General features: G+C 43.5%; 1 protein-coding gene across 1 annotated transcript in view; it reads left to right on the top strand.

Moving 5' to 3' along the window:
• The first annotated feature begins 2,587 nt into the window (after positions 1–2,587).
• The window catches only part of AGBL1 (AGBL carboxypeptidase 1), a 535,096-nt gene continuing 531,683 nt past the window's right edge, over positions 2,588–6,000 (top strand). Inside the window, exon 1 of the mRNA XM_083184211.1 lies at positions 2,588–2,636. The gene's annotated coding sequence lies outside the window, so the exon portion shown is untranslated. The remainder of the gene's footprint in view (positions 2,637–6,000) is intronic.

The raw sequence follows: 6,000 nt of genomic DNA, 5'->3' as shown, positions 1-6,000 counted from the left end.
CGGAATCTGCTGCGCTATATAAGACACTGTAACAGAATCTGCTGCGCTATATAAGACGCTGTAACGGAATCTGCTGCGCTATATAAGACACTGTAACGGAAGCTGCTGCGCTATATAAGACACATATAAGAGAGATTCACCCCCCCATAAATCCCCCAAACCCCATGATTATTCCCACTTTAGTAAAAAACTAAAATCCACCTTGAGAAGAGCAGGGTAGCATCAGAAACCTGAGAGATCCCCCCCCCCCCACCCCACCAAAACCCCACCCCACCAAAACCCCACCCCACCAAAACCCCAGACCCCATGATAATTCCCTTAATTCTTTATTTAAAAAAAAAACCCAAAAAAGTCTACCTTAAGGAGCACAGCACAGATATTCTCTGTAGAGGCCGGGAGGAGTCTTCTTCCTTATTACTGCTGCTCAGCGCTGTCCGGGAGCCAGCCCGAGCAGGAGCAGCAGCAGCAGCTTGATTAGGGACTGGACTGGAGGCGAGCAGTGAGTCACGTGACGTCACCCCATCACGTCGCGGCGGCAGGCCGGGACCAGGTGAGCAGGGCAGCCGCCGGGCAGGGCAGCCGCCGGCGCACGCTGCCCTGCGTGTGTGAAATGAAGTATTGCAGGGCAGCAGGACTTCACCTCATGTGCGGAGGGGGGGCGGCGCCCTGCGCCCCAACTGCGGCCGGAGCGGGTGCTCCGGTGCCTCCGCCCTCCCTACGCCTCTGGCTGCAGGTGTGAGGCAGAAGGGGGGCGGGTGAAATGTCCGGTGGGGCGGTGGGACGCCGCGCGTATATGAGGGGGGGGGGTCTGGGCGCGCGGTGTGTAGATGCCTGGGGATGAGTGTGTTAGGGGAGGGGTTGTGGGTGGTGAGCAGGCGTGGATGGAGTTAGTAGGCAGGCATGGGGAGTGGTGTGCGAGGAGGGGTGTGTGCTTGTGGAGAACAGTAGGACAGAGGTGCCTTGCTTTTGCAGTGTGGCTGACGGTGGATGGGCCTGTCAATCACCCGTGAAACCCCGCCCACCGTTTGCCACACTGCTTGACTGACAGATCTGGCTAAATATATAAGAGATATCATGACAATAAGAAATATCTAGTACAGGTATTTACCGTTGTGAAGTTGTTGGTACATGGGCTCCGCCTCCTCCATAAGACCCTGTCCCAGAGATCAGAAAGAGGAAAGTGATGATTGCTTTCAGTAACACTTTTCATTTTGGTTTGGACCAGGCTGTGAAACTGTATTTGTGCTGCCTCCGGGCATCTCATGCAATCATTTCAGTCCACGTTAGAGGGCTCTCAAGATCCAGCTGTGGCTGGGCATCCCCTGTAGGCAACAGTAAGATAATGCCATCTGAAGATAGCGTCAGCTACCACAGGCAATTTCTAGCCGTCCTTAGAGAAGACTAGCAGACAACTGCTGCAAACGATATACTTATTAAATCGGAATGAAACATAAGATTGTCTAAAAAACCCATGTGTGAACAGCATGTTGTAAGGACAGAATTAGTTTGATAAATAGACCCATTAAGGGGGAATTCAATTAGCTGTGGGATTTCACATGGTTTATTAAATTCCTCCCTTAAACTGTAATTCCACAATGAACAATGATACAACTGCCGGCAGTTCATAAAAAGTATTTCTGTGGTATTTTATCTAGTACAGAGATTATCTACATGGTTTAAGGCTATTGTAAATTCTCTGGATAATGAAAATGCTGAAGGTTTGACTGAACCACATTAATACAATAGGATTTCAGGTGTTTCTTTAGGCAAATAAAAAAAATGCAAATTCAAAAATACAGCTTCCAAGCACAAAGGGGGTTATTCTGGTTCACTCGGAAAGGCACAATCACTCTCTAATGGACAAAACCATATGCACTGCAGGTGGGGCTGATGTAACATGTGCCTTTCCAAAAGAATCAGAATAACCCCCAAAATCCTGTCATATTCCAGTTATATGAGAAGCCAAAAATGTCAGAGTCTTCTAATTGCTTTAATAACAAGGAATTGATATTTTGCATTTGCTAATTATGCTGAGAACCTAAGGAGTTAATAGGCCTAGACATGTAAAAATTTGCTGAGTGTTCTGAGCGGTGCTAGATCGGCCAGGAAGCTCAGCAAGATCGGTCAGCACACATCAATGTGTCAGCGCTGTGTGCTGAGCGATCTGTCAGGGCCAGGGTTCTCCAGTGAGAACCCTGGCCCTGCCCAGCGATATTACTAGATTTACCACTGGACGATAGCGGCGTGCGGGGCCGCGCATCATGATCGCTATACCCCTACACATGGAGCAATGTAGGGGCGTTTTCTAAGCGATCTACTGAGATAGCCTAAATAGATAGTCCCTAAATCCCTACGTGTGTTGGCCCCATTACGCTGCCACTGTGTTACACAAAACACCTGCATGTACTAAATATAATTAAATGTATAAAGGAATGGATATAGGAATATGAGTCATATAAATTCAGAAAAGGAAATACAAATTATTTTTATTACATTTAACAAAATAAGGTAAAAAGCCATATGTTCCCGAATGTAAATGTATTTACATGTGTCTATTTTCTTGTTATGACAGAACTCGAGCGAAAAAGATGTAACCTTGAATATCCTGAGTGTATTAAGCGAACTGCTATCTGCTGGTAAGTGACCATACAGCACTAGTATGTGATTGCAGGAGATGTACCTAGAAATAATAGCGATGTAAAAATACAGTACTTGCAACATGAAGTGACTATAGATAAGTATACTATAGATAATGACACCAATATATTGTGCTCTTGTGTCCATTCTTAACAAAGCAAGGAGCTCTGAGTGCCTTTAAGCAGGAAGACAGGAAATTGGCATTTCAGATTAATTACAAGCAATTGCTTTAACCCCTTGAGGTTCTGTGAGAAATGTGCAAAATATTCACTAAAAATTCCAGGGTAGAAGTTAACCCCTTCCTGACAGAGCCAGTTTTTGCGTTCCTGACAGAGCCCTTTTTTTCAAATCTGACATGTATCACTTAAGTGGGGATAACTTTTTTTTGCTTTTACTTATCCCAGTGATTTTGAGATTGTTTTTTCGTGACACATTGTACTTCAAATTAATGGTAAATTTGGGTCAATACAGTCTGTGTTTTTTTGTGAAAAATACCAAAATGTCGTGAAAAAATGGAAAATTTTGCAATTTGCAAAATGTTAAATTTTCTGCTTGTGAGACAAATAATCATACCACTCAAAATAGTTAATAACTAACATAGACCATATGTCTACTTTATGTTTCCATCATTATTTCAACTTCCTTTTAATTTTTTTGGACACTAGGAGGCTTACAATATGAATAGCAAATTCTCAAATTTTCAAGAAAATTTCAAACACTGATTTTTTTAGGGACCAGTTCAGTTCTGATGTGACTTTGAGGGACTTGTATGTGAGACACCCCCATAAATGATACCATTTCAAAAACTGCACCCCTCACAGTATTCAAAACAGCATTTTGGAAGTTTGTTAACCCTTTAGGTGTTTCACAGGAATTAAAACAAAGTGTAGGTGAAATTTCAAAATTTCATTTTTTTTGCAGATTTGCAATTTTAATACATTTTTCTAAGGAACACAGTACATTTTACTAGAGAAATGTGACTAAAAATTGATTCCCCCAATTCTTTTGTTTTCATAAATATCCTATATGTGGCCCTAGTGTGCACGTTGACCAAACCACAGGCTTCATAATAGAAGGAGCACCTACTTGATTTTGGAGCCTCCTTTTTATGAGATTATTTTTTAGGCACCATGTAGGTTTCTAGGCACCATAAGATGCTAAAAGTTAGGAACCCCCCCACAAGTGACCCCATTTTGCAAACTACACCCCTCAGGGAATTCATCTAGGGGTATAGTGTACATTTCAAACCCCCAGGGGTTTCACCAATTGTGGTACAACTGGGCAGTGAAAATGAAAAATTACATTTTTTACACAAAAATGCAGTTCTGGCTCCAAATTTGTCATTTTCACAAGAAATGAAGGAGACCAAGCACCCCAAAATCTGTGCCCCAATTTCTCCCGAGTATGGCAATGCCTCATATGTGACCAAAAAATACCAGTTGGGTGCATGGCAGGACTCAGAAGGGAAGGAGTGATTTTTGGTGGTGGAATGTTGGTGGGTGCTATGTCGCATTAGCAAGACCCCCAAAGCACCAATACAGTGGAACCCCCCCACAAGTGACCCCATTTTGCAAACTACACCCCTCAGGGAATTCATCTAGGGGTATAGTGTACATTTCAAACCCCCAGGGGTTTCACCAATTTTGATACAACTGGGCAGTGAAAATGAAAAATTACATTTTTTTACACAAAAATGCAGTTCTGGCTCAAAATTTTTCATTTTCAGAAGGTATGAAGGAGAAAAAGCACCCCAAAATCTGTGCCCCAATTTCTCTCGAGTACGGCAATGCCTCACATGTGACCAAAAAATACCATTTGGGTGCATGGCAGGACTCAGAAGGGAAGGAGTGATTTTTGGATTTTGCAGCTCAGATTCTGGTGGAATTTTGGTGGGTGCTATGTCGCATTAGCAAGACCCCCCAAGCACCAATACAGTGGAACCCCCCCACAAGTGACCCCATTTTGCAAACTACACCCCTCAGGGAATTAATCTAGGGGTATAGTGTACATTTCAAACCCCCAGGGGTTTCACCAATTTTGATACAACTGGGCTGTGCAAATGCAAAATTACATTTTTTACACAAAAATGCAGTTCTGGCTCAAAATTTTTCATTTTCACAAGAAATGAAGGAGACAAAGCACCCCACAATCTGTGCCCCAATTTCTCCCGAGTACGGCAATGCCTCACATGTGACCAAAAAATACCATTTGGGTGCATGGCAGGACTCAGAAAGGAAGGAGTGATTTTTGGATTTTGCAGCTCAGATTCTGGTGGAATGTTGGTGGGTGCTATGTCGCATTAGCAAGACCCCCCAAGCACCAATACAGTGGACCCCCCCACAAGTGACCCCATTTTGCAAACTACACCCCTCAGGGAATTCATCTAGGGGTATAGTGTACATTTCAAACCCCCAGGGGTTTCACCAATTTTGATACAACTGGGCAGTGAAAATGAAAAATTACATTTTTTTACACAAAAATGCAGTTCTGGCTCAAAATTTTTCATTTTCATAAGGTATGAAGGAGAAAAAGCACCACAAAATCTGTGCCCCAATTTCTCCCGAGTACGGAAATGCCTCATGTGTGACCAAAAAGTGGCAGGACTCAGAAGGGAAGGAGTGATATTTGGATTTTGCAGCACAAATTCTGGTGGAATGTTGGTGGGTGCTATGTCGCATTAGCAAGACCCCCCAAGCACCAATACAGTGGAACCCCCCCACAAGTGACCCCATTTTGCAAACTACACCCCTCAGGGAATTCATCTAGGGGTATAGTGTACATTTCAAACCCCCAGGGGTTTCACCAATTTTGATACAACTGGGCAGTGAAAATGAAAAATTACATTTTTTTACACAAAAATGCAGTTCTGGCTCAAAATTTTTCATTTTCAGAAGGTATGAAGAAGAAAAAGCACCCCAAAATCTGTGCCCCAATTTCTCCCGAGTACGGCAATGCCTCATGTGTGACCAAAAAGTGGCAGGACTCAGAAGGGAAGGAGTGATATTTGGATTTTGCAGCACAAATTCTGGTGGAATGTTGGTGGGTGCTATGTCGCATTAGCAAGACCCCCCAAGCACCAATACAGTGGAACCCCCCCACAAGTGACCCCATTTTGCAAACTACACCCCTCAGGGAATTCATCTAGGGGTATAGTGTACATTTCAAACCCCCAGGGGTTTCACCAATTTTGATACAACTGGGCAGTGAAAATGAAAAATTACATTTTTTTACACAAAAATGCAGTTCTGGCTCAAAATTTTTCATTTTCAGAAGGTATGAAGGAGAAAAAGCCCCCCAAAATCTGTGCCCCAATTTCTCCCGAGTACGGCAATGCCTCATGTGTGACCAAAAAGTGGCAGGACT

The sequence above is a fragment of the Crinia signifera genome, chromosome 4 (assembly GCF_055691185.1).
Source record: "Crinia signifera chromosome 4, ASM5569118v1, whole genome shotgun sequence".
In the NCBI taxonomy this organism is placed as follows: Eukaryota; Metazoa; Chordata; class Amphibia; order Anura; family Myobatrachidae; genus Crinia; species Crinia signifera.
This window is presented reverse-complemented; position numbering and strand designations above follow the sequence as displayed.